We start from the raw sequence: 25,281 nt of genomic DNA on the forward strand, positions 1-25,281 counted from the left end.
GAAGAAGAAGAAGAAGAAGAAGAAGAAGAAGGAGAAGAAGAAGAAGGAGAAGAGAGAAGAAGAAGAAGAAGAAGAAGAAGAAGAAGAAGAAGAAGAAGAAGAAGAAGAAGAAGAAGAAGAAGAAGAAGAAGAAGAAGAAGAAGAAGAAGAAGAAGAAGAAGAAGAAGAAGAAGAAGAAGAACTTCCTGTGGCGCCTTTGTGCGCCTTATGTTACTGTTGTAGCGGCCGGAAATGTCGGCTGCCGGAGGCAGCGAGAAAGGAGACGTGAAGCAGGTTTGGAGTTGCAGGGCAAGACTGTTTATTTCCACTCCGTGCGAGTGACGAGAGCTCCCCTCGACGAGGGAGAGAATGAGGCACCCCCGCGTTCTTCTACAAGAAAGAGGAAAAGGGGGCCACCGAGCGAGCAGACGTAGCATGCAGCCGGTCTAATCCCCGTAGCCGGCCCCGACAACACGTTGTTCCCCGAACACGGAGGAGGAGGAGCTGGCGCCGCGAGTAGGCGCGCTGTCGACGGCCGGCTGCAGACGGGATAGAAAAGAATGCGGTGGTGCTTAGCAGCTTCCGCTACAAAGGCTCCCCCCCTAGATTGCGGAGCTTTTAAAGAAGGACAGCAGTTACGGGCTGAATAGTGAAAGGTCACAGTCCAATGGTTAGCACTGAAATCGTACGTGAGAGGCTGCTTGAATGGAAACTTCAATATGAGCAGGCTTGGCGCGGTCAACGGCGACGACTTCTCGTTTCCCCCGCACGTCGATTGCGATGGTTTTGTTAGTACGTCCCAAAACTTTGAATGGGCCATCGTACGGCGGAGTAAGGGGCGGCTTCGTTGCGTCGTGTCGCACGAACACATGGGTAGCAGAGTCCATGTCAGGAAAAGTGAAAACTTTCCTGTTGCGGGCGATGCGAGGTGCTGTTGGCTTGAGTTGCGCGAGCCATGCGCGCAGCTTCTCGATGTGATCGGAGGCTGTTGGGGCGGAAGGTGTCTGGTCGGAGAAGAATTCTCCCGGGAGGCGCACTGTTGAGCCGTAGACCATTTCCGCTGCGCTGAAGCCGAGGTCTTCCTTCACCGTTGAGCGTAGGCCAAGAAGAACGAGCGGGAGCTTCTGCACCCAGTGCTGGCGGTCGAGTTTCGCTGCCAGTGCGGCTTTGAGTTGCCGGTGGAAGCGCTCAACCATTCCGTTGCTGGCGGGGTGGTAGGCGGTTGTATGCTGCAGCTTCGTGCCGAGGAGCGTTGAAAGTGCGGAAAAGAGGTTGCTCTGGAATTGCCGTCCCCGGTCAGTTGTTATGCGGGCGGGGCAGCCAAAGCGGGACACCCATGTTTGAATGAAGGCCTGCGCGACGGTCTCAGCTGATATGTCCGCAATTGGTATAGCTTCGGGCCACCGGCTGTACCTGTCGATGCATGTGAGCAGGTACCTAAATCCTTGGCAGGGCGGTAGTGGTCCCACGAGGTCAAGGTGAACGTGGTCAAACCGCGACTCAGGAGTCCGAAATTCCTGTAGTGCAGCCCGATTGTGGCGAGTCACTTTCACTTGCTGACACGTTTCACATGTCCGAGCCCATCGTCGCACGTCCGCGTTGACTCCGGGCCAAATGAAGCGTTGCGTTATCAGCCGCTGGGTGGCACGGACACCTGGGTGGCTGATGGAGTGGAAAGTGTTGAATACCACTCGGCGAAAGTTCAGTGGGACAAAAGGTCGTGGTGCTGCCTGGGAGGTATCGCAGGTTATCGTGCTCTGGACGTAGGGAAGTGCAACCTCCGAGAGCACGAGTGAAGATCCCCCTCCCTTCAGTCTTGTCAACTCGGGGTCGTCCCGCTGAGCTGCGGCCATAGCTTCGAAGTCCAGGACTTCTGTGCTGGAAGCATTGACGCGAGACAAGGCGTCAGCTGCTTCGTTTTCGACCCCGGGAACGTGGCGGATGTCTGTAGAAAACTCGGAGATGAATGAGAGCTGACGGATCTCTCGTTCTGAGTAGGAGGAACTGTTGTTTTTGAATACGTAGGTGAGGGGCTTGTGGTCTGTCAAGATGTAGAACTCACGGCCTTCGAGGAAGTAGCGGAAATGCTTAATGGAACAATATATTGCGAGCATCTCCCTTCCAAAAGTGCTGTACCGTGCTTCTGCAGGCTTCAGACGTTTCGAAAAGAAGCCCAGTGGCTTCCACTGGGCGCCCTCCTGTTGCTGCAGCACTGCTCCGACCGATGTGGAGGAAGCGTCCACCATGAGGCGTGTAGGAGCTTCAGGCCGTGGATGAATGAGAAGGGTAGCCGCGGCTAGCTCGTCCTTAGCTTTCTGGAAAGCGTTCTGGTGTTCGTCAGACCAACAAAATTCTGGTGCCTTTTGGTCGTCTCGGCGCAGCAGGTCGGTCAATGGCTGGAGCACTCGAGCACAAGACGGAATGAAGCGCCGGTGGAAGTTTAAGAGCCCGAGGAACTCCCTCAGCTTGCGAAAAGATGTTGGAGCTGGAAACTTCTTGACGGATTCCACCCTCGATTCCAATGGCATAATGCCTTCAGCAGTGATGTGGTGGCCGAGGAAGTTGAGCGCCTCTACTCCAAACACGCACTTTTGAGGTTTCAACACCAGACCGTGCTCATCCAAACGCTGAAAGAGCTGGCGGAGGTGCTCTTCGTGCTCCGCAGGCGTTCTGCTGGCCACCAAAATGTCATCCAGGTAGACAAAGATGAAAGGAAGACCCCGGGTGACCTCATCCATGAACCTTTGAAAGGTCTGTGCGGCATTTTTCAAGCCGTAGGGCATGCGGACAAACTCAAACAGGCCGAACGGAGTTGTTATGGCTGTTTTTGGTATGTCCTGCGGTTCGACGGGGATTTGGTGGTATGCCGCTACAAGGTCGATCTTGCTGTATATTTTCGTACCTGCCAGCCGCGCGCTGAAATCGTGAATGTGTGGCAGAGGATACTGGTCCGGCGTTGTCGATGCGTTCAAGGCTCTGTAATCACCACACGGGCGCCAATCGTCGTCCTTAGGCACCATGTGTAGCGGCGATGAATGGTTGCTAGACGAAGGGCGAACAATTCCCAGCTGCAGCATATGCTCGAACTCCCTGCGTGCAGCTTGAAGCCTTTTGCTGGACAGCCGTCGTGGCCGGGCGGTGACTGGCGGCCCGGTGGTGACGATGTGGTGAGTCACGTTATGTTTCACCGGCTGTTCCGTGTTGCGGGGCTTGGTGAGCGAGGGGAATTCGGCCAGGACGTGGTGGTAGGCTGATACTGGCTGGAAGGCGCAGATGCCAGATGAGCAGATGTTTGACTCCAAACCACGTACTTTGAGGGATGTGTTGTTATCCTTGAGGCAACGGTCACGTACGCTCACATCCAGGTTGAAGTGGCTGAGAAAATCTGCTCCGAGTATGGCGAAATTAACATCCGCCACCACGAAGACCCAGCGAAACAGGCGCCTGAGTCCGACGTCTATTGTCAGCGAGCGGAAGCCGTACGTAGCGATGGCAGTGTTGTTCACTGCCTGCAGCGACGATGTGTTCTTGCTACGTCGGCGATCCTCGGGGGTTGCCGGGACAATAGAGATTTCGGCTCCCGTGTCGACTAGCAGGCGCGAGTTGCTTACGCGGTCGACTACGAAAAACAGGCGGCTGGGTGGAGGGCCGATGTCGTAAGCCGCCGTTAACGACTGGCCGGAGCGTTTCCCGGAAACGAGCAAGGTTGAGTGCAGCGGCTAGCACCCGTGCCGAAACGACGGTGGTACCAGCAAACTCCGTCCTGTGTATCTCGTGCATGGCTTCTCTGGGAAGAGCTTGGGTGTCTTGAAGGAGATCGGTTGCGTCGTTGCTCGTCCTGTTGGGGAGCGCCAGATAGCACAAGTTTCTGCATGGTCTCGCTAAGGTGTTGCAGTTTCTCCTCAAGGCGCGACAGTCGATCTGGTTGCTCATGTGTTCTTGCAGCAGCTATGGGCGCAAAGGTTGGAGTTGAGTATTCCGTGATGCGATCGGCAAGTTGCGCTAGTCGATCAAGGGACGTCTCATTTGAACCCGCGAGAACCACGCGCACCGACTGGGGGAGCCGTTGCAGGAAAAGTTCACGAAGAAGTGGGAGCTGGCCGTCCTGACGCGCGTGCACACCGAGTAGTTGCCGCATACGGTGCAGCAGTTGGGAAGGTCGTTGGTCGCCCAGCTCTTCGCGACACAAGAGCTGCTGCAGTCTGCTTTCTTCAGGCGCCTCGAGGCGGTCCAGCACCGTCTTTTTGAGGGTGTCATATTCTTCTTGCGCTGGGGGTGAAACCAAAATGTCGTCGATAGCGTCGGCGATTTCGGGGGGCAGGGCTGCGACGACGTGAAGGTATTTTGTCGACTGCGAGGTGATGTGCCGGAGTTGAAAACGGGCCTCCACTTGGCTGAACCAAACTCTTGGATTTTTCGGCCAAAAATTTGGTAGCTTCAGTTCTGTGGCGATGACCGCAGGCGTGGAGGCAGCAGCGTTGTCGTCGGAGCTCAATGCGGCGTGTTCGTTGAAGCGTCCGGGTCACCAATTTTGTAGCGGCCGGAAATGTCGGCTGCCGGAGGCAGCGAGAAAGGAGACGTGAAGCAGGTTTGGAGTTGCAGGGCAAGACTGTTTATTTCCACTCCGTGCGAGTGACGAGAGCTCCCCTCGACGAGGGAGAGAATGAGGCACCCCCGCGTTCTTCTACAAGAAAGAGGAAAAGGGGGCCACCGAGCGAGCAGACGTAGCATGCAGCCGGTCTAATCCCCGTAGCCGGCCCCGACAACACGTTGTTCCCCGAACACGGAGGAGGAGGAGCTGGCGCCGCGAGTAGGCGCGCTGTCGACGGCCGGCTGCAGACGGGATAGAAAAGAATGCGGTGGTGCTTAGCAGCTTCCGCTACACTGTAAGGGCGACGTGAGTGGGCCGGCCGGAATGCACTGTAGTTTCTGAAACTGTTTTTAATTGTAGCAGAGTGCTATAGCTTAACCGTGCTGCACCTTTACTCATGACTCCAAAGAGAAAGATGCAGAGAGAGAACATGTATGGCCCAATCAGAGCGTGGAAATGGCCGTACACCGAAGCTGTCCATGGGTGACGATCCCCTTGCGGTTTTCCTTGCAGCGACCCCTGGTGCCCTCAGTAGTACCATGAACCCTTCCTTACCGTGTTGCCTCGCCTCCGTGAACTTGCATTTCGGAGCCTCCACTGGCACTCGGCATCCGCTTCACGCAAAACTGCGTCTTTGACGCGGTGACGTCTATGCACTGTCTAGTGAGCTGGTGTGATGTCTTGACAACGCCGCTATATGTTTATCTGAAGGAATGAAAAAACTTTAATTATGAGCTCTCCGGTGAATGCACCGGAAAGCAGCACTCTCCTCTTCACGGGAATCCAAATACGTTTCACGCCGCCTGGCCCCTAGTAAGCAGCAGCTGGTCTTTCAGGGCGGGGCTGCAAAGCAAGATCCTCCATTGCTCTCAGGACCGTACAGTGTACAGGGGTGGGGTGAGAGAAGAGCGGTGACGGGTGATTTGGTTGATTTACGTATTCCTATTATGTGTTCTAGTGTTCCCGGATCTTTGCACATGGGCCATTCCTGCCCGTTTTTGCTTGGCTGCATTATTTCAAATATTCGGAAGTGCAGGATGTCTCTCTATCTCGCTATTGCTCCCTGGAAAACTATGGATCTGAAGTGCGCGTGCTCACACCCAATCGGTCACAGCGAGATCGCCAGCCCTGGTGGATCAGCCACTGCTCTTGCTTGGAATATTTGGCGTACGGCGACTACTACGGCACAGGCTGGCGTCACGTACGCGTTACGACGCTTTAGTGCGTGCATGGCGTGCGCGCTTTCCATGTGCTTTTGTCCCTTCCTTTATGAACGCGACGCGACGCCAAATACACACGCCACACACGCTGACGCTTTGTAACGCGTACGTGTGGTTAGGGATTAAGACGGCTATGCTATAAAAAAAAATTCACCTCTTCTTCCCGGGCAAGGAAGAGATTAACTGCGAATTTGCTAGACTGCATCTTGCTAACAGTGGCACTTGACAGCAGCATAAATGAATTTCAGCGCAAATGCTTACACATAGCAAGTCAGTGAGGTGCCAGAGTACACATATGCACTATGAAAATGACTATTTCACTTCTTTTTTTACACCCAACTTCATGCAATTCAGAGGGCCCACGACATCGCGACGGACCTTCGATCGATTTCTGGTTTCCTCGAGGACGGCGTCACCAGCTTGAATCGAGGGGAGGGGGTCTTCGCTAAATATAATTTCCTCAAAACTACAATAAAACTATTTAGGTCGTGTTACGTAAAGAAATAATTAAAGCATTTTGATTACAGGGGTGACGCTAGGATATCGTTTTATTAGAGGGTGGGAAAACCACATCAAGGGCGAGTTCATTCGGGAGGAGGGGGGACAGCTATTTGTGCAACTTATTCTGTGTGGTGAGGGCAAGGGGAGGCAGGCGAGGGGGGCAGCTACACCTCCGATGGTGGAACCCCAGATTGGCAACATCCAGCAAACATGAGAAGCGAAACTTACCTTTGCAAGGGCTTCTCTGGGGCATTCGACAATGGCTTCGAAGGATTCTGAGGCATTTCAGCTCATGAAACATTACTTAAAGCACCTTAACTGCTTCTCAGCTGCTGTAAACACCAATAACGTTGTATACTTACGAACTTTAAGATTTTTAACAATATTTGAACCAACATCAACTTTGCTCTCAAACTGAAGGTGCTCAGTTCGATAATTTCACCAGGTATAAAAGAGGTGCGTGACATCAAAGATGGATCGCAAAATCAGAGTGTTCAGGAACGCCCAGTCCAAAAACAGATGTTTTTTACTGCTTTACAAGTGACCATTGTTGGATACCTGACCTTACACAGCAGAGATGTCGATTAAAAATGGCGAGATTGCATGTGCATGTCAAGTTGTCAACTTTCCCGCCAAAAATGTATACTACTTTGAAAAATTGGTGGAGAAATGGACATTTCCACACAAGGGGGTACATAGAACAAAAAATATTCTGCTTAATCTGATGGCCCGTTTTGAGAGTATCAATATTATTGAACCCTGGGTATAGCTGGAACCAACATTTTGCCAATCAGTCTTGTCCAAATCCCACATTGTCCATGAAGGTAAGAGCATTTGTCGAAACAACCCCGACAACACGCAGTGTTGAATATTATTCTCTTGAAGCCTTTATCTTCTGCTTTGTTTGGATTTCCATCTTGTGAGCATGTTGCATTTGTCGTTCCAATATATAGCAAACTATTTTATGAATGAGTCGCCAAGCAACGCCGTGTGTGCATTCAGGCTTGAGTCAAGGCAGCAGAGAAGCACTCAACTGGCCAAGAACTAGCAAGCGCTAATAAAGAAAACTTTACACACAATGCACGTTTTATTTGTATGTGTTGCAGTAACCGCACAATGTAGAACAAATAATGTAAACGAACACAACAGCACAAGATGCTTGACAAAGAAACTGTTCAGAAATGTACACGTGTAGTCAAGTCAGATGAAGCTAGATGAGAACCCTCACTATACTGGGCAAAGACCATATGTGGTAGTACAATGAATTAGAACGAACATATTACATACTGTTATAAGCTCTGAATTGAACAAGCCATATTTGTAAGCAACCATATGCGTTAGTCAAAGGAAGCAAAAAGTACGCAAATGGTAGATGCCTAAAATTACTTGGTAAATGTGGAGCGATAGAAGAAAGACATATGCAGCTCTGCACATTTGCAGTTTTACAATAATTATACACAATTCGAAATACTTCTGAAAATCAGGATGTCTCACAAATAAGAACCTTAAATATAACTTCGCCTTCTAGTAGACTGACTGCTACAAGTACGGCATTTGTTATATTCCTCAAAGGAGATTGCACACAAGTCAGTACCAATGGGCAAGTACACCGGCTGCAAACAACCGGTCAGTTTTCCTATCGAGGACGTCGCAGAGTGCATGAGTAGGACTATTTCTTTAGCCACAGGCAACCATGCTTCAGTTATCTGGGCGGTGCTTATATGGTCTTCTCAAGTTGCACCCGGCTACATATTGATCACAAGGGTTAAGGAAATGTATTCACCGCGTTTATCTTTATCACACAAACAATGGTGGACATGTATAGCTTGGAAGTAACCAACCAGGTGGGGCAATTGCCTGCAAATTTTGCAAGGCTAGTTCCGCCGGGAACCTAATACACCCTAAATCCTAGCTGGCAAAAAAACGCCCCCTTCAAGACAATCAAAAGACACTAAATGGCACGTACTTTTGATCCCCTGATTGACAATTAATACTAGAAGTTCCCCGGGAAGGACTTCACACAAAAACATTCACAGCATATCCGCGTAGTGGGTGAGCGTCCGTCCGTCAACTATATATGAAATCACGAACTATACGAAATCCGCTAACGCCATCTGGTGATGTTATTTCCTAGGACATAGAAACAACGCCATCTAATGAACAATTCTTAAAACTCACTAGAAGAGGCACAGTCGGGCTAGACTGCACCTTCCCGCGCTTCTTTCGCACAGGTGCAGTATAGCCCGGCTGTGCCTTTTCTAGTTAGTTTTAGGAATAACATCACTAGATGGCGTTAGTGGATTTCGTATAATTCACGATGGCTGCTACTGCAACGTACTGCTGCGAGGGATAGGACCCACACCCTAAAGAGCTTGGCCCCTTAAAAGTAGGTAAACACCCCACGTTGCTTATCGTCCTCAGGCCCGTGTATTTGTTCTCCAAAAAAGCATACAGAGTAACACAGTAACAGACTAAATAAAAAGGGACAAGCATTACGTACCATACATGTCGAAGCAGGCTCCCATAATAAAGTTTTTTTTGTCATGATTATGATTGATTGATATTTGGGTATTAACATCCCAAAACCACCATATGATTATGAGAGACGCTGTAGCGGAGGTCTCCGGAGATTTCGGCCACCTGGGGTTCTTTAACGTGCACCCAAATCTGAGCACATGGGCCTACAACATTTCCGCCTCCATCGGAAATGCAGCCGCCACAGCCGGGATATGATCCCGCGACCTGCGAGTCAGCAGCCGAGTACCTTAGCCACTAGACCTCCGTGGCGGGGTTTTGTCATGATTATGGCCCACCCCCACATACCCTCCAGTCGCATTGTGCTCTGTTAGGCGTATCGGTGCTCTTACATGTTTACCGGCATGGCGAAGCAAAATCCAAAGCATGCAAAGCGCAATGCCGAGTTGAAAAGTCAATAGCAGCAGAAACAAACTGAAGAATGTAACAGCTAGTGAAGTGAAGCTCGCGGACCACAACCAGGTGACCAAGTGTGAGCAACAGACCATAAACGAATGCTGCAGACGCTCTCTAACCAGGATACAAAAAAAACAGATTCTAAAGAAATAAAGTCTATTAACGGCAAGTGACAATGCTTCAACTGAATCGCTTCATTGGAGAAACGGGAACCTGCCGAGTGTGCCCACACAATAACCTCAAGACCGAAGCAAAGGAGCACTGAGTTTAGTAGTGAATGGGAGAAATGAAAGAGCGTAAGATGCGCAACAACCACGTGCAAACACGTGCACGCATGAAGGGAGCCTCCAGGTTACACAGATTGATAGATGCATTTAGCTAAGTTGCCCAGCTTTTCATGCAGTTTAAAGCTAAAGAGCATGAATATGCCACTACATGGCACAATGTTAATTGGTGCCACTGTCATAACTAAGAAAAACATCCAAATAGGTTGACCAATTTAACTGCAATTGTATAGGGTGGTGAAGTACAAGCATGACAAAACGTTGCACCAAACAACGTTGCGCCTGTACAACTTAATATGAATCCCACATTATAACACTCGTCAAAAACACTACATTATCTGTATGGCGGCCGAACAGCGTAACATTTAGAGGCGCGACATGACTTGCAAGCCTTGAGATTTTCCTTGAAACAGCACTGTACGAAAACACTGTCATACACCGACGTGAAGATGTTTTACAGCATTTCATGGGCCCCGGGGTGGATCCGGAGATTGCTGGCATGTCTCGCGGGGGCAAGGTGAGATCCAGTCCGTCGTCCACTCTTCATTCGCCATCGGTGACAGCGCATTGACGAGCAGCTACTCAGGAAGGAGTCCCTTAACGAAGTGGAGGCAGACGGGCAGGCCACATCGATGGGCTTTGCTGCATGATGGATTTCCCAGAAGGCAAGCAAGGGGCAGGAACCCGAAGATGGCTCGTTGTGAACGAAGAGAGGCGTGGCCACAGGTTTCCACAGATAGTCCAGCGGATGATATTGAAGGTCGAGAAGCTGCAAGGGCACCAAGAATTCTTCTTTATGTGTTGTGCACATACACAAGCTGCGCATATAGTAACGCAAGACCGCGGGGAACAATATTTTAGACAATGACTGATTCCTGCTTGCCCAGTTGCCCAGGAATAGATGAAAGAAGGGCTTTTTTTTCTTAGTGCATCAGACGTGATATGCGGAACTTGTGGTTCTAATACCACGGACAGAAATGGAGATTTTCTATTCTGAAATTCCCATCAATTAACGACACAATTGTTACGCAACAGTAAAGACTAATGTATACTATGCTTTCCCTGTGCTGATTGCTCAATTTATTTGGTCGCCTCTAATAAGATATGAGCCTATGAAGACGATTCCTCTTTTGTTTGTTCTAAGCAGAAAGCCCGCCATGTAGTACAGTTCACAGCGTAGGTCAGAACACAAGCTTTTATTAGTTATCAGCCGTCTCGTGCAAAAGTCAAGTGCCATGCTCTAACGAAAATGTTCCACACTCGTCACCTTGCCCACAAGTGGCACTGGCTAACACTTCTAGGCATTACATTCACAGACACTCAAGTCGACAAAAAAAGTCATTCAACTTCGATTTGTACAGCATTAGACGTGTACTTTGGTGGTTGTGGGGTCAGATTTCACAGATGGAATGGGTGTTTTTTCGTCCACGTTAACTCCTTTTAATTTAAATTATTACCATGTGGTAGAGCTAATAACTTCGCCTATGCTTTCCTTGGCTTAGTTGCCTGTTCATTCATTTAGTAAAGCACACATAGAACAAGTGCACAGCGGACACTACATATGACAGAAAGCGAAATGTCTGTTTATCCTAGCAACAGTAACTATTTCTAGCCTTTGGAAGCTCTTGCAGCTTACACAATTTAACAGTATAAATTCAGTTCCGCGTCGAAGTCTATGTCACATAATCATATGTCTCCAGGCGCACCAATGTGCTCGATTTAGGCGAGATAATTGGTCATATTGCCAGTTTAATGTATTTCGCATGAAAAGTTCCACGCATGAAACAATACACGAAATATTAGTGGCGAGAACTTGCAGTCTGGAATCTAATCTACAGGCGCAAAGAGCAGGCATTAGCACTTGATTACACGTGCGCAGCAGTACAATCGCTGGTAGTAAAAACAGCACAAGGTACTAAAATAGAAAGTGTAGGTGTAGAAAAAGGGTCCGCAACGTGTGGACACTGGGTCTGTTAACGAGTTGATTTATCTGATCAGAGCAGATTAAAATTCTTCGAACTGGCCTCCTGGACATAGATCAGCCACTGTCAGCGCGATTGCCACGTTGCAAGGGCTCCCCTAAAGTGAGGTGCCGTGAATGCAATGAGGTGTCGCACACCGACATGCTAAATGGCGGGGACGTCGTTGAATCTGGCCTCTCCGTCAGGGATTCATCAGCTATCATGCAGTGCCGGCTAACTTCTTCCTGAAGCTCAAGTCTGAAGGGTCAGTCTCGATGCTTCTCCCACCATTTCGTGGGCTGTCACTCTGCTATCAGTTAGAGCGGTGGACTCCCAAGTCGCCTTTTCTGCTAGGGAATCGCAGTGGCATCAGTGTACCCTTGCACAACCATTTAAAAGAATTTATTTTGATACGTACCGATTCAATTGAGGAATTCTTCACCTGACCCACTCGCATTATCTCAAAGACATACCGGGTAGATATGCATGGAACAGCGGGCACAAGTATGCGAACACATGAACATTTTTCTGTTGACACATGCACATGCTTCCGAAATTTATTACCAGTGTGATAGTGAACAATCGGGCACCTCCACCCTTCTACCCCTGAAGGGGAGCCCTGCGCACGCCAATGGGTAGGTTGTTCAAACTTCACGATGTGAAAGCGGCACCGAGAATGGTTCGAAATAGTAGGCGAAAGGAAGACTACAAACCAAAATGAAAACACGAATATGGAGGCGCCCTGTGCGAGTCTTTTCGTCCGTCGTCTTTGAGTACACTATGCCCGCTGTTGCATGCATATCCTGTGCCCCCTGTTGCATGCATATCTACCAGGTATGTCTTTGAGATAATGCGAGTGGGTCTGGTAAAGTATTCATCAGTCAAATTGGCACGGATCAAAGTTCTTAAATGGTTTTGTCGGGGAAAGGTACACCGGTGCTAATGTAATTTCCTTGCAGAACGTTTCGCCGATTGATTGATTGATATGTGGGGTTTAACGTCCCAAAACCACTATATGATTATGAGAGGCGCCGTAGTGGAGTGCTCCGGAAATTTCGACCACCTGGGGTTCTTTAACGTGCACCCAAATCTGAGCACACGGGCCTACAACATTTCCGCCTCCATCGGAAATGCAGCCGCCGCAGCCGGGATTTGAACCCGCGCCCTGCGGGTCAGCAGCCGAGTACATTAGCCACTAGACCACCGCGGCGGGGCAGAACGTTTCGCCGAGACCGGTTTGAAATAGTAGGCGCAAGGACGACGGACGAAAAGGGAGAGACACGCTAGGCGCCTTGTCTCCACGCGTCTCTCCCATTTAGTGCGTCTTCTTCGTGCCTACTAATTCGAACCATTCTCGATGCCGCTTTAACACCATAAAACCTATACTCATAAACATGCGCACGGTTCATCTTTCAGGGACGGAGGAGGAGAGGTTCGAAGTTTTGTTGCGGCACCCCTCACCCATTAAGTCAATGAATGGAAATAAAGATTGCAGCGCAAGCACGAAGGTGCTAGAAGAAACGTGAAATGAAAGGCGAGGCAAGAAAAGCAAAGAGGACAACACGAGCGCTGCCTGCACAAGCGCTGGTTTCGTTTCACGTTTCTTCTAGCACTTTCGTGCTTGCGCTGCAACCCTTATTGCCACGGAATTTAACCAACTAGCCCAAATAGCCGTTATTCTCCAATGTATGGAGGTATACTCCACCCCCCCCCCCTCCTAAATAACCAGGGAGGCAGTCACACCTTTGCCACCCCTACCCACACACCTCATTGCACACGCCTATGAACCCACCCATACCACAATGCTGCGAGTGTCTGCCTTGCGAGTCGAAATAACGCCGATGTAACCCGAACTGAAGACTGCAAACTAAGATGTCTACGGTACTTATGACTAAACTGTCCAGTTTGAAACAGCGAGTACTGTACGTAGGCTTACGCGAGTCCTTGCAGATCTTGGAGCAGACGTCCATGAGCACGCAGTGGGCGCCAGGACGCAGATTAAACGCCACCTCCTGGGGAACGTCGTCTTTCATGGCCAGCCTACTGCTGGTCATGAGAAAAGATTTAGTGGGGCAGTCCCGTGCTTGTGCCAGGTGCGAAGATTGTCAAGCTGGAAGGGAAAGTGAGCCACCTTCATGTTGATTGATCTATGTACACAGCTGAAATCGCAATATAACAAACTCGGTTATAACCAAATACTGATTACAACAAAAGAAATGAAGAATGTCTAGCAGTACCTGTAGTGTTGTGAATATACGTTGATAACTAATTTTTGGTTATAATTAGCTTATTATAACAGAGTTGCATATTACACCAAAATAAGGTTTCAGTGTACAATGCTCCTGGGTGTAAAAGACACCGCAAGTTCTAGTTGTACAATGGCTGGCATGTTTAACTGCCAGATAAGAGCATTATTCTATAAATAAACTTTCCACTGCAAGAAAATTGTAACTGACACAAGTTCTTGCATCAAAATCTCACCAGCATGGCACTAACAGTACTGTAAACGAATGTGTTCATTGGTTAGCTCTGAACTGTCGCGTTTGAGTACTTGGGCACTACTATTGTAAACGTATAGAAAACTAGAAGAGTTTGGTAAGAATCATGGAAAGTCAGAACACGCACAGCAAGCAATGACCTAAAGACACTGCGTAGGCCCCATACGTCCCATGTATTTTTTGCCATTCTGAGGTACCGTTTTCTCAGTGACTCAAAAGGGATATTCACATACTACTACTATCAATTTTTTTTACTTTTACTAAAGCAGATACATTTATATTTCAGTATTAGAAATTTTGTAAATTTTTTTATCGCTAGGACCCAACTTTTTAGTTAATTGCAATCTCTAAATAATACATTTGCAACACAAACTAAAGTGCATAACTTCGGTTCTGCTTCCATAGTTGTATACTTATGTAGAATATAGAAAATGAACTGGTTATCTTTCAATACATAGTAAATAATGGTACTTAAGTAATAAATAGCATTATTCTAATATATTAGAGTTTAAAGTTATAAAATGTCTGAAAAGGTTATCATACCTTGTCAAAAATAATTCAGCTATTTTATTTAGCACCTACGACCTTAGGAATCAGTGCCAAAGTCAATTTTTCACATTGAAGCCTTTTGTAATATAAGTCGTGCTTCTTTTGTGCGATGTCATGCTGCTCTATCTGCAATGTACCTTCGCATGCAATGTATCTGCAATGCTAACTAGTTCAGAATTTCGGGTCATATGATACTACCAAGAATAATTGCACGAGTAATATTTAGTGTCACAATTCTTAAAACTCTGAAAATAAACAAAGACTGCGACTTCATTCTCCTTAGCTCGACACTTCAACCAGACCGTCTTCGCGCGCTATTCCGTCTAACTGCATCACCGATAATTCATGTCTATTGTAGCATATCATTTGTCACAATGCATGTTATTCGCCTTGAAGGACGCTGAGTATTCAATGATAAAGAGCTTGCTGGTTCAGTGTTCAGTATCTCGGCAAGTCATTGGCATTTACTCACATTAACAAGGGAACTGTGCTTGTTGCCGCTAAAATTTACGCTTGTTGAAGACCATCAACCGAATCTAAGCTTATCGACGAGCACGACAAGCACAGGGTGTAATGAAGCTAGGAGCTAAAAGATTTCGAGGCGATTGGCTTCGTAGACGAATTGCGAATACAAGGGCACACACTATGTTCGGAGTGTCTTGCAAGTTACCCGACAAGTTTCTATACACAACTGAGTAGACAAGCATTTTAAATTTCGTACATTGATCTCCTTTTAGAGAAATAGGCCGTAAGAACAAAGTGCATGAGAAAGAGTTGCGCGAGAGCGTTTTTTCACCCACTACTTGCTTTCAGAAGAATCAGTTTTGAGCCACAAAAACGCTATTTTATAAAAGCCCGAATGTGGAAAATATGCACAAAAGGACACCCTTCCCAAATTGTAAAGAAAAGGAAAATCGATTTTTTTTTTTTTCAAATTTCGCCCTACCTTTCGCCTTTACGGGAAGACAAACGCCGACTGAACCCTGCAGTTTATTTGTGTGTGATCTTTGACAAACGCATATCTTGTTTATCGCAGAAACAAACGCTCTGCAAATAACCGAAGATTTTTAGGGGCAAAGCTTTAAGCCGTGGGTTGTGTGTCCGCAATGTAAGTACTAGTACTACTAGTACTAGTAGAAGTAGTACTAGTAGCAGCAGCACTAGTAGTTGCCGCTCCAGTAGCCACCTCTTGTTTGGTCATTGAAATGCCCGCTGGATGCTGGTACTTGCATCATGAATATATGATGTAAACATTGATTGATCATCATCATCATCATCATCATCATCATCATCATCACAGCCTGACTAAGTCCACTACATGACAAAGGCCTCTCCCATGTTCCGCCAGTCGACTCGGTCCTGTGCTTGCTGCTGCCAATTTTTACTCGCAAACTTCTTAATCTCATCTGCCCACCTAACCTTCTGTCTCACCCTAACCCGCTTGCCTTTTCTAGAGATACAGTTAGTTACCCTTAATGACCAGCGGTTATCCTGTCTACGTGCTACATGCCCGGCCCATGTCCATTTCCTCTTCTTGATTTCAACTATGATATCCTTAACTCCGGTTTCTTTCCTAATTCACTCTGCTCTCTTCATGTATCTTAAGGTTACACCTACCATTTTCCTTTCCATTGCTCGCTGCGTCGTTCTCATTTTAGGTGGTTGAACCCTCTTTGCAAGTCTCCAGGTTTCTGCTCCGTATCTAAGTACTGGCAAGACGCAGCTGTTATATACCTTCCTCTTGAAGGATAGTGGTAATCGACCTGTCATGATATGAGAGTGCTTGCCAAATGTGCTCCACCCCATCCTTATTCTTCTAGTTACTTCAATCTCGTGGTTCGGCTCCGCGGTTATTACCTGCCCTAAGTAGGCAGTCTTTTAAAACTTGAAGTGCACTATTACCTATCTCGAAGCGCTGCTCTCTTCCGAGGTTGTTGTACATCACTTTTGTTTTCTACAGATTAATTTTAAGACCCACCTTTCTGCTCTCCTTGTCTAACTCCGTAATTATGAGTTGCAATTCCCGAGTCCCCTGAGTTACTCAGCGATGCAATGTCATCGGCGAAGCACAGGCTACTAAAACACTCTCCATTAACTCTTATGCCTAACTGTCTCATTCTAGGCATCTGAAAACCTCCTGTAAGCACGCGGTAAATAGCATTGGGGAAATTGTATCCCCCTGTCTTACACCCTTCTTTATTGGTATTCTGTTGCTTTATTTATGAAACACCATGGTAGCAGTTGATCCCCTGTATATTTCTTCCAGGAAGTTTACATGTGCTTCGTCGACGCCCTGATTTCGCAGTTTTGCATGACTGCTGATATTTTTACTGAATCAAATGCCTTCTAGTAGTCTATGAAGGTCATGTATAGTAGTTGGCTATATTCTGAGCATTTCTCTATTACCTGATTGATAGTATGAATGCAGTCGATTGTTGAGTAGCCTGTTCGAAATCCCGCTTGATCCTTTGGTTGATTGAATTCAAATGTCTTGATTCTGTTAGCAATTACGTTTGTTAATAGCTTGTATACTATGGAGAGCAAGCTGATCGACATTATTGATATGTGGGGTTTAATGTCCCAAAACCCCCATATGATAAGAGACGCCGTAGTGGAGGGCTCCGGAAATTTCGATTACCTGGGGTTCATTAACGTGCACCCAAATCTCAGCACACGGGCCTACAACATTTCCGCCTCCATCGGAAATGCAGCTGTCACAGCCGTGATTCGATCCCGCGACCTGCGGGTCAGCATGATGTAAACATGCGAGATGGCGGTACTTTGAGTGTTCACTAGATGGACCGACGGACGGAGGTGCGGAAGTATGTACGGACGAAAGCTTCGCCCCACTCATTCACTCCGTAATATGCTGAGATTTTGTTTTTGCGCGAACAGATGTGCAGATAATCAAGTGAGCCACTGAAAGATGTAACAGAATTCAATTTTTAGGGCACTACTTGATTGGTTTTCCGCGGCATACTGTTGGCATTTTTGTGCACTTTTTTTAGTCACACTGTTTGCGAATTTTAGTAACACCTTGCATGTGCGCTTTTAGTCGACCTTGGTATGCGTATGTGTGTGCACTTTTTACCAATAAACAGAGTTGAGTGTCTGCCTGTTTGCCTTCCCTTACATCTGTTCTTCCTCAATGTGAATCTACTTACGCAAGTCGCTGCAGATCGCTGCGCAAAAGCAGCCCCGCCAGGCAGGCTGGTGAAGGGCTGTGCTTCTTCTGCCCTTCCCCGCCAGGCAGAAGAAGCACTGTCTGCTGAGGGATTGTCTACTGGGGACATTGTCTTCCGTCGAGCGAGGGCGGGACAAGATACAGGAACCTTCGGGAACGCCCACAGCGTGCACCAAATGCAGAGCCACAAGGCGAAGCCAACCTGCTGTCAATCATGGCAAGACGTGACGCGTCTGTTTTATCAATATACACAACGCACGCAACGTGCGTAGACTGCACATAACTCTTTGCGGTACAGCGTCCTCATTTGGAGACCCCTTTTTTGAGCCCTGTTGGCAGGAGACAACCCCAAACACTTAGCTAATCGTAAATAAGAAATTCTCGTCCCCTAATGTTCCTTTGCGAGTTTTATCCAGTGTTGTGATCGGCCCTCATGTCTTGGCACCGCTTGGACGCGTGGAAGAATTGCGTCTTTTCAGCGCTTCCTGAGGTGTCCAGAATTGGCGACAAAACAGCAGTAGTATACGGCGAAATTTTCAGGGCCATTGGCTCATCTTGCCTAAAGCCCTTTGGACACGCTTTGGATTTCCTAGAAAGGGCTGTTTACTGTCTGAGCTGCCTAGAAAGAGCATAGTCCCCTCGACGTTGCTTGGGTCGTCGAAGTGCACCTGACAATGCGCCGAGCGTCGGAGAACCATCTTCGGAGACGTTTCTCGCGTACCTGGGTGCGTTTGCAGTCTTAATTCTCCGCTCACTGCGGCCTGTCCGGCAGCGATGCCTCCTCGATGAGTCATCTCTACGCGCGAAACTCCCCGTGATCGCACTGTGTTAGTTGTGCAGTGTATTGTGTGTGTTTCTCCCTCACCGTGCGACGAGCTGGGCCACTTTTCCGCTTTCCTGGGTTGCGAAGGAGGTGGTGTTTTACTCTGGCCTATCCTGCAGGACTCACTTGTTTTCCCTGCAGTGAATCTTGGGAAGACCAGGAGATGAAAGCGCCAGTGTAATAAGCTCAAGAGAGCTTCCTGTCTTTATTAAATACAATAGTCTTTTTTGGGGACCTTCGACGCAAAAATTTTGGTTTGTCTGCCTGTACATTTGTCTATTTGTCCACTCTTAACAGCATCGGGTATTTGAAACGGCCGACACCATCCGTAGCGCCCACCTATGTTGCTCAAGATTCAGCGTTCATACTTGTGCAATTGTCGGTTAAAAAGCAATTGTTGCGCGTGTTTGGGGCACCATAACAACACGTATATATTCTGAATGTGCGCCTTTTACTAGAAAAGGCATACATAAGTACTTTTAAGGACCGTAGCGCTTATCGCGCTGCGCTGACCATCCAACGCTTGCACGGAAAGGCGAGTGTTTCCAACGCTTTGCTAAGACGAGACGGTGATGGCACCTACCCGTCGCCTTGCGTTCTACACCTTATCACCTCTGAGACGGGCACGCGCACCCGTCTCAGAGCCACGCACTTCGTTTTCCAAGAAAACTGCCAGATGTCTCACGTGTGACGTGACTTGATGCGCTCGTTCGCCTCCGCTGCACGCTCGCGGCACTCTAACGCAGCGCCTTGATAATACTATTCACCAATTTTCTTGAACAGAACATCAAATAAATGGTTTTTTTTCACTCTCTCCACACACAAGACTATCGTCTTTCGACGACATTTGCAGAATAAATGCAGATACGGGGCCAATTTTTTTAATGCAGTAACACGCTACCTAATTAATGTATTGATTGATTTGTGGGGTTTAACGTCCCAAAACCACCATATGATTATGAGAGACGCTACCTAATTAATGTATATATCTGTAAACATTCCAGCTTTCCACTCCGGTTCCTCAATTCGTCTTCGCCCTGACCATTGGATGGCTTCGGTTCCCGACACATTCGCCCAGTCACAACACTAGAATGTTTTACTGCATACGAATGATTTGATCAAGGCAATACAGTCTTTAACAAGACATTTGATATGGTTGTGCTGCAGGAATTGAAAGATTTTTCTTTACTTTTTTGGGAACGCTCACTGCCAGCAAACTATTTTATGTGTAATTTGGCCGGGTTGTTTCATTCAGCCTACAAAAAAATTATGAACTTGCTGAATGTACAAAAGTTATGCCCAACTTTTTTTTATTTTATTTACAGATACTGCAGGCCCTTCTCGGGCCCATGCAGGAGTGAAAACAAATACATTGACAGAAATTTGACATACAATTTGACAATACATCAGTGTTGTTTGACGTAATATTAAAACGTACAACACACATATTGGGAGGCATAAATATGGTTACGCAATTGCGTGTAAGCATATGATACGGTGTGCATACGGTAAAAGAACACAATGATATTGTCTTCCAATTTCGAAACGACACTTTAACCAAAGCTTATATTACAAATACGCTGAGAAAACACCTTTAATGACACAGAGTTGACCGTCTCTTCAAGTAACATATTCCAATAAGAAATTGCTCGTGCAAACAAAGAACACTTATGCAAATTAATGTGGCTAATTGGTTGCCTAATAGTCTTACTGTGATGAATTCTCGCTGATCGTTTGAAAGGCTCTAGAATGTAGTGTTTTCATGACATATTGAAGTGACCGTAGTAAAGCTGATAGAGGAATTGTAATCTAGATATGACCCTATGCTGCTCGAGTGTTTGAAGGTTTGCCCTATTACGTAAAGTAGTTACACTCGAGTGACGCGAATAAACAGAATAAATGAAGTGCAAAGCTAAATTTTGAACTTCTTCAATTTTACCTATTAAGTATTGTTGGTAAGGGCTCCAAATGACATCTGCATTCTCCAACTTAGGTCGTACTAGTACCTTGTAAGAGTTTAATTTTACAACAGGAGGAGTACTGGGCCACTTTCTTTTCAAAAACGCCAATTTCTTAAGTGCACCCTGACAAATGTTATCAATGTGTGTTTCCCAACTAAAGTTGCTTGTAAGTGTGACGCCTAAATATTTAACCTTATCGGATCTCTTGATCATAGTATTACCTAAAAAAAATAAAGCCGAGAGGCCTCTTTTTGTTGCTGAATGTAACAGAAGTAGTCTTAGTAGCATTTATACTTAAACCCCACTTTGTACACTATGCCTCAATTGAGTGCAAGGCATTGTTTATTTAATTTGGTCATCTCAGGTTTTAATAGCTGTGTATACCATGCAGTCGTCCGCAAATAATTTAATATGGATAGGGGGTTCAACAGTAAGATATATATCATTTATATATACTAAAGAAGTAGAGGGCCCAGTACAGAGCCCTGCGGGACTCCAGAGTACACATCCAACTCTTGAGAGATACACTCATTAATGACGACACACTGTTCCATTTCTCAAGTAACATACTATCCATGCGACTACTTTTCGTTGAACGCCAATTGAGAGAAGTTTTGTAATCACATCGGGATGGGGAACGACATCGAACACCTTTGACAAATCTAGAAATATAGCGTCGGTTTGACCATTAGTATTTAGTGTACTAATTAAGTCATCAGTTATTTCAGATAGTTGGGTAACAGTTGGCAAACCAGATCTGAAACTATGCTGTTTGGAATAAAGCAAATTGTTATATTCGAGGTAAGTAATTGTGCCTAATTATGCTTAAATACGGTAATTTTTACTGTCTACTTGCTTTAAGTTCAGTCTCTAGAACCTCAAGTAAATGTCATGCATTCAGAGCCATTTAATGAGTCTTGCAAATGGGGAATCAAACAGTGAAGCTACTTGACCAAGAGGGAATTATAAGCCCTGGATGACACGGTAAATTACTATGCAAACTTGAAGAATGGCAGTGCTAGGGAACTACAGCGAGTGGCAATGCACTGAACGTGCCCTGTTCTTGCCAGCGTATCGTGGGCTCACCTGCAACGTTTTTGTCGGCAACGAAGCCCGCAACAACGGTGGCTGTTTAAGTGGCCCTTGACTGATCACTGGCGGCGCGCCTCTTTGTCAATGGCCCCAGTTTTGAAGTCCAGGTGTCGTCACCCATTTGCGAAGCTGCGTCAAAGGTGTCATATTTACTTAGAGAAAGATCAATCTTTAAGTTTCTATTTTACAACACTATGGCAAGATGAAATGCATGTTGGACTTTCAGCTCTATTTCATGTAGTGGAGTTCGTGGTGTACACCTAAATTTACTACTATACAGATGCCTGAACTTGGATCCCAGCTTAATGTAGCCACTCTGGTGTACATCCTATAGCGGTGATCGGCGCAACACCATAGCTGCCAATTGATTGGGTGTGAATGCAATGAAATCACTTTTCCCCAGATCTGTATGTAAACCTTGTCGAAAACTGTGCGAAGTTTTAAAGCCCATTTCGCATAGCTTTAGATAGGCCACGAAACGGTTACCAAAGTCGCGATTTTCAGCCAAATATATATAGAAGTATAGTCTATTGTGTCTGTGCTTATATTAGGATTAGATTGTGAAAGGCTGTTACAGTGCAAGATGAACCGTGGAGTTGCCAGCGATTAACCTCTACGACCGCCAGCAACCACAACTTTGCATGACATGTGTGACGTCATGTGCTGTACGGAGCGCAGCCGTCATGTTCTAGCAAAGTTGCGGCAGCTGCGAATTATGTACTTTTTACTTCTACGGTAAAATTCCTCGACAGCATGTGAAGCTGGCTGCAGAACAATATGTGCCTTGTGGGGGTGCTGACACCCCTTGTAAAGTTGTTTGCGCTGCGTGGCACACATGTCTCGCCTAAAAGCCGCATTTTGAGTCACAACCACCGGGCGGTAGGTGGCGTTGTGTTCGCGAGAGTTGGCCACCACTATCGTCATCATCATCATGTTGTAGCGCCGGCGGTGACCCCTGGCGGAAAGCCTTGGTGGCGGGCGAGAGTTGACCGAGTCTTGTGTGCGTGGCGGTTGCCGCGAACGGTTGTTTCTAGCGTGGGTCCTCGGCGCGTGGTACCGCGGCACCGGGGGGGGGGGGGGGGGGGGACACGTTGTAAATAAAGCGTTGGCGACGCCGCATTGAGTGTCTTATTGTGTGTTTGTCGTGTTATTGAGTTTGTCATGTTTTGGGGTGTCTGGAAATTGTGTGTAAGGGTGTCCTAGTGTGTTAATTACAATTGAAGTATTGATTCGGCGGAAGATGTCGTTCAAAAGTAGGTAAATAAATGTGTTTAGGTTGTTTGGTTTATACCGACCGCGTCTGCAGTGTCCGTTCACTCAAAGAGCATGGCGCTCGCTCGCCAATTCCATACCCCACAGCCTTAAGTGACAAGAATGTAGACGCTCGAAAAGACGTCACAGCTCACGAGGGCATCAGTGTTGCCCGACTATCAGTACCTTCGCGTATGAAGTAGGCGCTGAACAAAATGCACATTTTGCCAGCTTGTTTGAACGTACAAAAATTAACGCGAATGGCATAAATTACGAGAAATTTGGTGTCAACCTCTTTAAAGGAAATTTTGTCGGACAAATGGTGAAATTTGCGGTGAAAGCGAATTCGAATAGTATATATCCCATATTAAGTAGAAAAAAGCGTATTATTCATGAGCCACCTAACCTGTACAAAATTATTCACACCTTTTTTCATTGAAAGTAGGCATGTGCAAATGTCATTCTTCTAGGTTCAAAGTAATTAAGTGGAAGAGACTTTGAATATCTGCAGAATTTGACTTATTAGTACGCAAGGGATACACTTAAAAATATTTCACATTTCAAAATTCACTGCGCTTGTAGCATATAACCCTGCATAACAAGATAGAACACATAAAAAGGAATATATGTGAGGGTGATACGTTAATGTAACCTGGAAGTAATGCTTTGTGGCCTGCGAATTTATTGTTTATTTTTGTAAAGGCGTAATCACTGTATAGCACCACTAACTGCAGTGTGACCATCTTTACAGAACAATTACATCATTAGATTACATGCAGACTGATATGCGCTTGTTCTTATAGAATACCTAAAAACTTTTGACAATTTAAATTCTAATCTAAGAGAACTCAAATACGATATCATTTGTTCGAATATATGAAGCACTCGCATATTCGCACACGCCTAAAGTTTTCTGGTGCCAACTAAGGAGGAACGAGAGAGACGACTGGACAGGATGCTGGCGTTCTGTATTTTCATTACTCGTCTGTGCCACAAATTTTAGCACCAGTGTCTACCCAACAATGCACTATATGCTAAAGTACGTTCCCATTGTCAATCGCCGTGTTCCTTGAAGTAGAGACTCTTACGCGGGGCAGTGTTGAGAGGATGTCAACCACGAAGACCCGTTCAGCACAAGCAAAGGGGTGGGCAGATGTCAGCTCTCCTCGTGCAAGCGAAGGCATTATTAAGTTTCTCAGGTTGAGGAACTGATGACAAAACCCACTTGGCAGTCTTAAGTATTCACAATGTATTATCGCGAACACTACGACATAGAACACAAGAGCATGTGGTTGATAGCTTCGAACTGGAAATTCTCGTATAGCACTGGAAAATAGTGGAAATGGCGACGCTTTCTCGCAAATCGTCACTCCGACCGCACGTCAAATTTTAGGGTGTGTGAAACGAGACGAGGGCTAGACAGTGCGCCACCTACTCAAGAGCAGCAAAGTGCCACTTTTTAAAATTTGCTGTATCTCGACTTTTTGTCTTGTGTACGCATGTAGGCACGCAAGAGAATTTAAACGTGACATTGTGTGTCGAGCTAAAGATAACACACTGCCATGCTTTGCTTATGCTATAGCAAGTGGCCGACGATATGGAATGAGTATATTATATATATATATATATATATATATATATATATATATATATATATATATATATATATATATATATATATATATATCTGCGATAATGATGTGTGCGGGCCGACATTTAGTGGAACCGCAGCATCTTCGGTAAGCTTCCGACAGCAGCCGCCCCGAACACTCTTGCACCAGGTTCGAGAATTTCCCCGTGTTCGTGTGTTCCCACTCGTGCAGCTCACGATAATACTTCCGCTATAGTACAGATTTATAGCATAAACTCACAAGAGGTTCCTGAGCAGCCAATGAAGTCCAGGCATGTTGCGGTATGAAGTTGAACACGCATCTCCTAATTGTACACGAAAGTCCTCGACAGCACTTGAACACCAGCCCCGGGGCTTGTGTGAACCCACGCATGGCAGTCACCTGGAGTTCAGCATGCGAGTGCGGCCACCAGGGACTGAAAAGCAGATGAGAACTTGTGAAATAAGCAAAGCGGGAAACGGTCTATGCACAATACGTACCAATCCTAACGGCAAGACCTATGGATGATCCATGCACAATATTCTCCAATGTCGGCATAATTGAAGACCGGAACCGGAGGTCAAGCGTGACCGCAGGAATGGAACTCAGACCGTCGGGGGACAGGAACTGCGATATAGTAACAGGGAGTGTTAAGAGTAGAACCAACATTTAAAGAATACCAAAAACTCGCGTGTACAATCATCGCGGCATGGACAGTACTCACTGGCGCTGCTGTCAACTCCAGAGAGGTAAGTAAGCCGTTAAGATAACTCCGCTTAAATTTGCGATAACCACGTTCCGTACCAATAGTAACAGGCATGAAACAGGACAGGAGTGCAACGGCAT

The 25,281-nt window shown here is 46.6% G+C and overlaps 1 long non-coding RNA gene across 1 annotated transcript; it reads right to left on the reverse strand.

The window, feature by feature from the left end:
- Window positions 1-21,568: 21,568 nt before the first annotated feature.
- LOC142817291 (uncharacterized) lies at window positions 21,569-25,061 on the reverse strand. Its single transcript, XR_012895152.1, has 3 exons — window positions 24,936-25,061; window positions 24,697-24,871; window positions 21,569-21,703 (listed from the first exon to the last, which is right to left on the reverse strand). It is a non-coding gene; the product is annotated as an uncharacterized LOC142817291 (long non-coding RNA).
- Between the last annotated feature and the right edge of the window lie 220 nt (window positions 25,062-25,281).

Source organism: Rhipicephalus microplus, chromosome 5 (genome assembly GCF_043290135.1).
Source record: "Rhipicephalus microplus isolate Deutch F79 chromosome 5, USDA_Rmic, whole genome shotgun sequence".
Taxonomy (NCBI): Eukaryota; Metazoa; Arthropoda; class Arachnida; order Ixodida; family Ixodidae; genus Rhipicephalus; species Rhipicephalus microplus.